A 12,494-nucleotide genomic window follows, 5' to 3' on the forward strand; every position below is an offset into this window, starting at 1 on the left:
CATTTAATAATTTATAAGCTTCCAAATTGCACGTATTTAAATCAGTAAATTTTATTTTGTATAGTGGAGTCACTGAAAGTAAAAATCAACGATTACCTTCAATTTCGGTGAACCTTCATCGATTTTCACGAAAATTGGTCAGTGGTTAGAGGATACCTCAAAAAACAAAGGTGACATGGTACCACCTTGCGCCTTTACCCTGAGGGTGGATACCGGCCCTTCTCGGGGGTGAAAATTATTTTATAAAAAATAACTGCACAAATCTATAAAAGAACAAATTATAAGCAAAATTTATTATATAAAGTTATTAAAATAAGTCAATACTTTTTAAGTTATTAAAGATTAAAAATTTTAATTATTCGTGAAAAAAATGCATGTTTTGAAGCGGTTTTTCGTAAATCACTGAAAAACTGTAAGTTTTTACAAAAAAGTTAATAGTAGTTTAATTCGTATAGCTTATATTCTAAGAATAAACTCTTAAATCACGCGCCTTTTGATTATTGAGCTACAACCCCTTCGCAAGAAAACCATCCCATATTCCCGGCTTAAGAGAGAGTTGTACTTAAAATAATTTAAAATAATTATTTGGCGACTAGATATCGTTTAATAATTTATGAGTTAGCAAAATATACGCATCTCAATTATTGAATTGCCATTTTCTTTCTATAGTGCAGTCACTGAAGGAAAAAATCAACTATGACCTTCGATTTCGGTAAATCTCCATTCATTTTCACGAAATAGGTGAGCGGATTTTGATGCTATCAACTTTTTCTGGAGCTCATTTTTGATAGGTATTTCTAAGTACTTTGACAAGTATTTAGTACCTAAGTGTTATAAAATGCATCTCTTTCCCGTTATTTAACTTGAATCCTTAGATTTGAACAGTCGGAGAAAAAAATATACATTTAATTAGCAATAACTTACTTTAAATTAACATTAAAGGGTTTTTCAAGTAAGCAATGTATTATATTTTTTATTAGCTTCCATTTTAGTAATGAAAACTTTTTTGTAAAAACTTACAGTTTTTGAGTTATTTATGAAAAATCGCTTTAAAGCATGCATTTTCTTTCACAAAAATCAAAATATTTGATCTTTAATAACTCAAAAAGTATTGATTTATTTTAATCACATTATATAACAAATTTTGCTTACAATTTGTCCCTCTCTCGATTTGTGGGGTTATTTTTAATAAAGTAATTTTCACTCCTGAGAAGGGGTGACATATACCCCAGGTTAAAACCCCAAGTTGTTATTGTCAATTCGTGAAAATTAATGGAGATTTACCGAAATCGAAGGTCATAGTTGATTTTTACCTTCAGTGACTGCACTATAGAAAGAAAATGCCAATTTAATAATTGAGATGCGTATATTTTGCAAGCTCATAAATTATTAAATGATATGTAGTCGCCAAATAATTAATTTAAATTATTTTAAGTACAACTCTCTCTTAAGCCGGGAATATGGGATGGTTTTCTTGCGAAGGGGTTGTAGCTCAATAATCGAAAAGCGCGTGATTTAAGAGTTTATTCTTAGAATATAAGCTATACGAATTAAACTACTATTAACTTTTTTGTAAAAACTTACAGTTTTTCAGTGATTTACGAAACACCGCTTCATAACATGCATTTTTTTCACGAATAATTAAAATTTTTGATCTTTAATAACTTAAAAAGTATTGACTTATTTTATTAACTTTATATAATAAATTTTGCTTTTAATTTGTTCTTTTATTGATTTGTGCAGTTATTTTTTATAAAATAATTTTCACCCCCCGAGAAGGGGCGGTATCCACCCTCAGGGTAAAGGCGCAAGGTGGTACCATGTCACCTTTGTTTCTTGACGTATTCTCTAACCACTGACCAATTTTCGTGAAAATCGATGAAGGTTCACCGAAATTGAAGGTACCTAATCGTTGATTTTCACCTTCAGTGACTCCACTATACAAAATAAATTGCAATTTACTGATCTAAATGCGCGTAATTTGGAAGTTTATAAATTATTAAATGATATGTAGTCGCCAAATAATTAGTTTAATGCATTTTAAGTACAACTTTCTTTTAAGCCGGGAAGATAGGGTGGTTTTCTTGCGAAGGGGTTGTAGCTCAATAATCGAAATGCACGTGATTTAATAGTTTATTCTTAGAGTATATAAGCTATACGAATTATATCCGCAATACGATATATTTTAAATTCTCTCAGCATTTTTCTCTTAAGTTAAATCAATTAAAGGGTTGTTTGGGGATGAAGGGGATGAGCTCAAAAATCGAAACTATATAATTTCAAGAGCTCATAAATAGCTAGTAATTCTGCCGCAAAAACCGATTCAATATTCCTATTTTTAAGTAGTGGGGGGGGCTGACTCAGCCCCCACTAAAGTATTAAATTCCTGTTCAGTGGAATGAGCTCAAAATTTTTAGTTTGCGGAATATGAGAGCTCATAAATAGCTCATAAATCAGGGCTATTTGTTTTTTGATTTTTGCAAGTGGGGGGGCCAGCTCAACACGGGTTATGGAAACGATATTTATTGCCGTTTTCTTTGCTACTTCGACTGATAACTTAAGTTGGATTTATAGTTTGACGTAGCGTAGACGTAGACGCAACGTAGACGTAAGAAACGGACTGGAGATGGAAGAAAATATTATGTCAATTTATAGATCGACGTAGCGGAATTTTTGCGCATGAGTAGAAAGAGTAAACAATGACTTAATTATAATTCAACAACATAGCCTATAAATTATACGAAAGTAAACAAACTTTGTGTTTATTTATACTTATACTATTATTTATTATAATATTTATCTGTTTTGTGTGTTACATGGATTAGGAAATAAACGAAGGTACCGCTCTTTGGTGCCGCATGCCGTGGGATTTCCAACTATTTTTTTCATTTCCTGGTCTTTAAAATGTTTATTGGATTTACCTATCGTATAATATGTGTGGATAACCACGAATTAGGCTAATAAACAACTCACATTTATCTGAAATATTGAAATGACTCTATGATATATTTTTATTAAATTAATAACTTAACATCCATTGTATTAACAAAAAATTAACAAAATTCGAATATGTTGACAAAAAACTTTTTACACAACACAAGGGATGAGGGGGCGGGTCCACTTTGAGTGACAGAACAAAATTCTGCCTTATGATTGGCCAGACGGAAGAAACGCACTGTAAAAGATGAAAGTTGGTCATCTCTTCCGTTACGTTACGTTTCTCTTACGTTCCGTCAGGCGCTTGCGTTCATTTATAAACACGAGTACACAAAATTCGGTGTTGATCTTTTCCAGTGCGTCTCCGTTGCGTCTACGTCTACGCTACGTCATACTATAAATCCAACTTTATTTTGTTTAAATTATTTATTGCTGAATTGAACAAAAACTATACAGGGTGGCGTATTAGTTCGAGGAAGTCCAATTACTCGTTTGTCGTAAGAGATATGGATAATAGTTATGTAGGTAAAAGTTCGGACTTCGGACACAAATAGGGCCATCATTTGAAAATATTTTCACATATATAGGGCCACCGGTATTGACAGGATGACACAAATCCTATGTTTTCAACGAAAACTTTTCGTTTATAAATCCGCAAAGTCTGTTCGTTCGTTCGTGCGTTGCCGCTTCTGCAACACTTAGAGCGGTTGATTCGGGTGTCCCAAATTGGTATGTTTTGCAGTGAATACCGAAAACTAGAGGAGATAGAAAAACAGTAGTTAAGATGTCATGACTTATTTTTTCGTTAAAGTAACAATGTCCCAATCAAATCATCAATAGCTCCTCACATTATCGAGATACTGGGCGATTATTGAAAAATGTCGAAAACGACAGGGTTACAGATCTTCTTTATTAAGAAAAATTTTAAAAAACTTTATAGGAACTTTTGATAGATATATTATGGACGGATTCAGTGGCGTACAAAAAACTTTTTTAGGGGGTCTCGTTAAGGAAATATAAACCATACTTATGTTTTTTTAAATGGGACACCCTGTATATTTTGACATTTTTCGTTTACCTTTTTAATTCTCTTTCATCTGATATGACATATCATATATCTATTTTCAGTTGTTGGAGCTACCGTGCAAATAAATTGTTTATAGTTAACGTCAGGTTAAAGGCACTTAAAAATAAAACACTCGGTAACGTATTTTAACATTTTAATACTAGGGTACCAATCCTTGACATTTTTATTCAGCAAAAATAAAATCAATAAACTTAAAAAATAGGAAAAGCGAATTTACCAACAACAAAAAACAACTTAACTACAAGAATTAATTTTACAAAAATAATAACATTAACATAAACCAAAAAACAACAATAATAAACAACGTAACAACTATAATGAAATTTACAAAATTATGAAAATTATAATAAATGTTCAAAATACTTCCCGTTTTGTTGTAATAATAATTGACACCTTTTTCTTACAGATCTTACACAATTGAGTATATGCAGTGCATATTATGCACTGGTTTTATTTTTCTAAATGCTTGATGAATGCTTTGCAATAATTCTTCCTTTGTGTTAAATTCAGTTTTATAAATGTTGTTTTTTAAAAATCCTCAAATAAAAAAATCAGGAGGATTTAGTTCTGGTAAAAGAGAGGGCCACCAAACAGGATCATAAGTTCCAATCCACCGATTATGAAATTTTTCATTTAAATAATTTCCAATGAATTCTGCATTATGGGCAGGTGCTCCATCTTGTCGGAACCAAAATGTATTCCGATCAGCCAAATATTACTCATCAGAAATGTTATTTAAATTAGTTTCTAAGATGTTAGTTTATCGTCAAATACGTGATAAACTAATTTATTATGCTTGACAAAACAACTAACGTTAAAACCGAATCTGCCTTACTTCCTTATCCCTTGAACTAAGTGGGAATTTGAGTCATTCCAATATAGTTCATTGTGTCGGTTAAATATTCCTGCACTGGATATGCGAGCTTCATCGCTAAATATTACCTTTGAATAAAAATTTGGATTTTCATTACATTTTTCTATATACCATTCTGCAAATTGTATCCTTCTCAAATAATTATCGTTAGGATATCAGTAACGTGTCAATTATTATTACAAAAAACAGTCAGTATTTTGAACATTTATTATAATTTTCATATTTTTGTAAAATTAGTTATAGTTGTTACGTTGTTTATTATTGTTGTTTGTTGGTTTATGTTAATTATTATTATTTTTGTAAAATTAATTCTTGTAGTTAGGTAGTTTTTGTTGTTGGTAAATTCATTATTCCTATTTTTTAAGTTGATTGATTTTATTTTTGCTAAATAAAAATGTCAAGGATTGTTACCCTAATATTAAAATGTTAAAATACGTTACCGAGTGTTTTATTTTTAAGTGCCTTTAACCTGACGTCAACTATAAACAATTTATTTGCACGGTAGCTCCAACAACTGAAAATAGATATATGATATGTAATATCAGATGAAAGAGAATTAAAAAGGTAAACGAAAAATGTCAAAATATACAGGGTGTCCCATTTAAAAAAACATAAGTATGGTTTATATTCCCTTAACGAGACCCCCTAAAAAAGTTTTTTGTACGCCACTGAATCCGTCCATAATATATCTATCAAAAGTTCCTATAAAGTTTTTTAAAATTTTTCTTAATAAAGAAGATCTGTAACCCTGTCGTTTTCGACATTTTTCAATAATCGCCCAGTATCTCGATAATGTGAGGAGCTATTGATGATTTGATTGGGCAATTATTGTTACTTTAACGAAAAAAGAAGTCATGACATCTTAACTACTGTTTTTCTATCTCCTCTAGTTTTCGGTATACACTGCAAAACATACCAATTTGGGACACCCTGTACACTTGAGAGAAAAATAATCGACTCACTTGCTGAATTGTAGAAGCGGTTGATTCCTATGTACACTTGAGAGAAAAATAATCGACTCACTTGCTGAATTGTAGAAGGCAGATGTCTCGAATTTCCTAAACCTGTTGTCCGATTCGAGTGATTTTTAGTATGTTACAGCCTTATTATTTAAGAAAATCGATGTAATATTATTATTGCTAGACAGGTAAAGGTCATTTTATACCGGGTGTAAAAATCATAGGGTGTTTTTTTTCTTAAACGTACCTAACTTTTTTATTATCCAACATAAGCAAATGAGTCAAAAAAGAAAATGTTAATAAAGCCTAGGTCTACAATTTAATTTTAATTTAAATATTTTTTATACGCTAGAATACTCCACAGGGTGTTCCGAACTTTAAGAAAAAACACAGTATGATTGTTACACCCGGTATAAAATGACCTTCACCTGTATAGCAACAATAATATTACATCGATTTTCTTAAATAATAAGGTTATAACATACATTAAGAAATCACTCAAATCGGTTTAGGAAAGTCCACGTGTAGAATTATTCAGCAAGTGAGTTGATTATTTTGCTCTCAAGTGTAGCTTTGTCTCCTGAATTCAAATCTGAAAAAGGCATTTCGGTATCCCTAACCATCTTCGAGATAACCGACATCAAAATTAACATTGTGAGGTCACAATCCTTATTCAAACATTTCTTTTCTGCCGACACAGTAAACGTCAACACAAAATTGAAATGGCAAATAAATAAATTTTATTATAAGAGTAAACAGTAGCGATCAACAGGTAGCAACAAAAATAACTTCGGGAGATAGTATCATAAACTTTGGCAACAGTGGTAATCTTTGACATTATCTAAGATTAATATTTTGACAATATCATAGTCGCGCTAAATGGAAGTAATAGAAAACGATTTTATTATTAATAAATAGATATTTATAAAAATAAACCAAAATGGGTGAAAATTTTATGTTAAGATAGGTATTTAGAAAGGTATTTGCATGAAATATCTAATAATAAAACAATAATAAATAATCATTTTTTGTTGTGAAGCGAAACAAATTTCGATTTTCGCATAATTTTGGCACGGTTTTTAATGGACTTTTTCTTGGAAGGTTTCACTTTATTTTTCGTTTAATTTACTTCTTCCATTTTGTTAAACTATTGATAATATTTTTAGAATAAAAAATCCTCCTAAAACTTTATATACTCGCATTAGAATTCGAAATATTTTTACGTAAAATATACTTACCTACCTACATATAACTAAAACTCACAATTAACAACAATCTATTCTTTCAAAGATGCCAACAACTTATACAACAACAACAAATATATAATAAATTAACTATCAATAAACACTACTTTCCTATGAAACAACAATAACAAATTCTTAATTAACACACTACTGCACTGAACAGATATCGATAAAGATGACAGAACAGATTAGAGAAAATCTGACGCATGTTTGTCAAAATGACAGTGACAATTTCTCTATGTTGCCTAATTAGTTATTAGTTATAATGTGTTCGATTTCTTGTTAGAAATAAAAAATTTTAGTAGTTCCAAGATTACACAAAATCTAGGCATTGGATAAAAAAGTTTATTTGAAGAAAGTTTATTTTTTTTGTTCTTCTTAATGGCGGTACAGGCTCGTTTTTTTAATATTGTATTTAATTACAGAGTAATTTCCACATACTAATATATTTCTCAATTTGGCCTCTGTACCGCCATTCTTTATTATATTACGAATATGTGTGCCAAATATCTCGACAAAATATTCAAAATTACAGCCGCAATCTTGGAACGCGTTTGTTGCTACCTGTTGATCGCTACTGTAGCCTCTTAATGTTTATGTAATGTTAAATGACAGTTTACTATTTTTTTAAGCTGTCTACCTAATGATATGTATTTATGGGTGTGACCAACTAGCCCGAAAAATCCGGGACACTACACGGCCCGAATTACGAAGCCGTGTCCCGGCGTCTCGGACAAGGCTTCCGGGCCATCCGAATTTTTAACGTTTTGGTAAAATTTTGTTTTGAAATTTTGAATATTTTATTCTTTTAAGAATTCATATCAAATTGAATTGGTGTGACGCAAAAAAGGCGACTATTTCTAGAATGTAATACTAATACCACGTCAAAAATTTCCAAAAATTTTCAAAAATTTTGAAAACGATTTCCGAATTGTAAGTAGAAACGTGAAAAACTTAGAAAGATGTAGTTGCCATTACAACCAATTGTGGCTTAATCCCAACAAAGATATCATTGTCAACATAAAAATAATGTTAAGTAATCAATAAAATGATGCTATTAAAGTTCTATATTAAAAAAATGGCCCGATTTTCATTGAAAAGTCCCGGATTTCAGGTATTTTTTTCAGCCTTGTCCCGAGTTTAACTGAACTGGAGTTGGTCACACTAATTATGTACATTATATTTATGTATATAAGAGTGGCAACGTCGGATTGCATGATTTGAGTTTCCACTAGACTTGTGTTATGGAGGGATTTTACGGGCTGTGATTGGTCGTATTCAAATCAATGACATATTTGACATTATTTGATGACATTTAAAAGAAATACGTAACCCTGTTTTCTCGTTTGTTTTTGTTTATGCAGTGTGTTTATGTTATACAAAAGAAAAATATTGATATTTTAGTTATTAATCTTGGATTTTGAGACTATTTTATACGTTTATACTTGTTTATTGTATTCATTTTTAAACAGCCATATTATTTCCAGCAAAAGTTATGGAACGTTTACAGATACATAGTAATATTTATATAAAAAAACAAATTACTTTCTGCTTGCTTCCTATATTTTGTAAATTTTTAAAGCTTCCTCCCAGACTCATTTGAGTATAAGGTGGTTAATTTTTCCGAAATAAATGGAAGGGATGGCGCATTTAATGCAGTGATTTGAATAGAAAGAATATGAAAATATTAATAAAGTAAATTTTAGAGTTCTAAGAACTTATCCAAATGATTATATGAAGCTTGTTTTCAAGGTAAATATTGATGTTAATATATTCACTTTCTAACTTTATGGGTTTTATATTTTGTAGGGATGAATAATTAACATTGGAGAGAATTTTTAAGTATTTTGCTAAGCAACAAATTTTGTGTTCATTTTGATTTAAAGTTCAAAACATATATTCATATATTGTAAGATATTAAATAGATTTTTTTTATTACAGAAAGACTATCGATGCCATCGCAATACTCAGGCTAATTTGCCTTCATCAAAGACAAAAAATCCGTCATCTAAACATGTTAACTGTCAGGCATTCTTAAGAATTACAGTGAAACAATCAAGTATGAAAAGGTAAAGTCTATTTGCTAATCTGAGACACAACTACTGTCTAGTGACGTTGGTAATTTTTTTTGAGAAGTTGGTTGCTAGACGTAACTGGAAAAGACTACACAACCAAACATAACTACTCATAGCCAATATTATTATTAACAGTAAACAGGCATAAATAACATAACATACACCAATCAATAATTATTTATTTACACCTTTATAATGTATTGATAACAGATGAGAGAAGTATTTATTGTACAAAATAAAAATATTTTATAGAAATAAATTCCCCAAAATTTTATGAGTTTAGTATACACTCCCAATATTTCCAACAATTATTTTTTTTTTAGTGAAAGATTAAGTTGATTTGAGCAGTTAATATCTATTGTTGGGTAGGAATTTTTGTGTTGTAAAGACAACACTTATATATTACGATTATAGATATTAAAGCTGCTTTTGATTGTATAAATAGAGAAATAATATGGTCAGTAATGGAAGACCTGGAAAGCCCACAAAAGATAATAAGCCTGGCAAAAAGTACATATAAAAGTATATAGAAATGTACTGGCTAAAGTACAAATAAACGGAAACTGATCGCCAATAATAAACCTAAGAAGAGGAATAAAACAAGGGGACAGTTTCATTCATATTAGTAATGGATCGAGTAATGAAGAGTGCTAAAAGAAGGTCAAGGCAAACAGTCAACAATAGGGTATAGGAATTTAGTACCAGTGAAAATGGAAGGATTACTATATGCAGATGATCTAGAAATAATAGCAGACGATAAAGAAAAAATGCAAAAATTAATGAATATATGGGTGGAAGAAATAGAAAATTTGAAAATGGAGGTAAATGTAAAGAAAACGAAGAACATGATAATAACCCAAAAGAAAAGGGAAGAAATAAACCAAACGTTATTTAGTCGCAAAAATGAAATAATGGAAACAATCTCGACGTTTGAATACCTGGGAGTAATAATATCAGAGGATGGAAAGGTAGACAAAGAAATCTCATACAGGGCGAAAAAAGCAAATAAGATCTACTATGCACTAAATAAAACAATATTTGGAAAGGAAGAAATAGAGAAAGAAATAAAACTAAAGGTATACAATGCAATATACGTATCAACTTTAAAATTATGCAAGTGAAACATGGGTAAACAATGCAAAAATAGACAGTACAATAAGCGCAGCGGAGATGAAGCAGTTGAGAAAAATAGCAGGAAAAACAAAATTGGACAGAATAAGAAATGAGGATATTAGACAAAGGCTAAAACAGCACTCGATAATAACGAAGATCCAAAAAAGAAATTAAATTGGTATGGACACATTAACCGAATGAACCAGGGAAGACTACCAAAGCAGGTGATGGAATCAAAAAGGTATGGTAAAAGAAGGAAAGGGAGGCCAAGAAAAAGGTGGATCGATCAGATTATAGAAATTGGGCAGGAAAAACACATATACAAATGAAAGAGTTAGCAAAGGACCGCAAGAAATGGAAGAGATGGATAGAGGATGAAAAGACCTCTGACACCTCTGAGGGGCATAAGGAGTTTCGAGAAAGAAGAATTTTTATTAAGAATTTGTCACTCAGATAGGTTCTTCTAAACTGTGGTGGTAATTCAATGGCTTCTTCAAATAACGCTTCAACAGGAGTGGATCTCATGGCACCTAGACAAACAATCAATTGAATTCAGCAATTGATCGTTACATTTATTTTCTTTAATAAATTGGTGCTAGCAGATGCATATAAGATGGTGGCATAGTCTATGATCGACCTTATGTATGATCTAAAGAACAGCTCACTAATAAACAATTTAAAAAACGTTCTATTTGTTTTTTTTTCTCTATACCTACCATTAATTCCATCATAAAAGTTAGTATGACTATTTTATGGCAATTCATTTAATTAAATTAAATATGTATTGCAGTTTAGGCAGGGAAATGGCCACTCTCGTATTAAAATTTCCTTCTGAAGTTCTTACAACCCTTAAACTTTTATATGTTAATACTTTGTTACAGTCTCGGAGCCAATTTAGTACATCAGATCAAATAAGTCTGAAAGTTAATCATACATTTTTAAGACACAAGTAAATATAATATTATCTCTTTTATAAGTATAAATTATACTATTTAATTTTCTTATAACATTACTACCCCCTAGTTATATAATTTTTGCTGAATGTAGATCGGAGAAAACTATAAGTACTTAATAAAAAACAGCATACAAAGTACGTAAATACTCTGAAAAATATTAACTTTACATTTATAAATTAATTAATATATTCATTTGTATTATAATATTTATTGTAGAAGAACTATAACTTTACAAATTTAAAATGTAAATATGTATAAAAGTATTATAACCTTAAAACTGCAACAAACGAGAGAGATTCCTAAATGTCCTTGATTTGAATACGACCAATCACAGCCCGTAAAATCCGTCCATAACCACAGTACAAAGCAGGATGTATTGTATGTATTCCGTATGTATTGTGTCCATAACACAAGTCTAGTGGAAACTCAAATCATGCCGTCGGATTGACTAAGAAAATATCGTGTTATTGGCGGCTATAATCAACTTAAATCAACTCGAAAAATCGGGAGTTCTACCGAAAAATAATCCGTCGAAATAGTGGTATAAGTGATGATAAACAATTGATTTAGTGAAAAGACAAAAATATTTAGAATTACTGCAGAATTAGAATAAATTTCAGAAAATAAACAGGTTATTGTTGACAACATTAAGTGATAACGAGGTGTACTGATAAAACACACACCAAAACAAAAACAGCTGATGGTAAGAACGTGGATTGCTTGAAAACACCGTTGCCAGATCTGTAAGTAAATACTTAAGCATAGTAATAGGTGTTAAGAAAACGAATTTAATTAGTTACGATTTTTTTTTTTTTATATTGCATTGATAAAGTGCACGGAACTGACAGTATAGCTGGTCTGTGTTCTTTTCCGCGGTGCATTGGAAGGGAAAAAATAATAATAAGTTGATACGGAAATTTTAATTTTAATTTTATGCTGGTGTTGGGTAATATTTAGAAAGATAATATAGGGTAATTATAATTTAGATATAGCGTTAAGTAGAATTGGAATAGGCAATCGAACAGATTAAAAAAAAAAGGAAAAGAGATGGAAGTACAAGAGAAACATAACTCTGAAGAAGAAAATACGATCGATAAAATAATGGAAACTTTATTAGTATTGACACAAGAGATAAAAATGATAAGAGAGGGACAAAAAGAATATATTAAAGTAATACAAAAGGTGAAGGAAGAGAATGAGGCGATAAAGAAAGAAAATATGCATTTAAAAGAAGAAATAAAAGTAACCA

At 30.4% G+C, this 12,494-nt stretch overlaps 1 protein-coding gene and 1 long non-coding RNA gene across 4 annotated transcripts in view; one reads left to right on the forward strand and one right to left on the reverse strand.

The window, feature by feature from the left end:
• LOC126891729 (uncharacterized) overlaps window positions 1-12,494 on the reverse strand; it is a 196,920-nt gene that overhangs the window by 23,915 nt on the left and 160,511 nt on the right. The window lies entirely within an intron of this gene.
• LOC126891738 (uncharacterized) lies at window positions 8,172-9,450 on the forward strand. The gene is made up of 2 exons (XR_007700530.1): window positions 8,172-8,853; window positions 9,043-9,450. It is a non-coding gene; the product is annotated as an uncharacterized LOC126891738 (long non-coding RNA).

This window comes from Diabrotica virgifera, chromosome 9 (genome assembly GCF_917563875.1).
Source record: "Diabrotica virgifera virgifera chromosome 9, PGI_DIABVI_V3a".
NCBI classification, from domain to species: Eukaryota; Metazoa; Arthropoda; class Insecta; order Coleoptera; family Chrysomelidae; genus Diabrotica; species Diabrotica virgifera.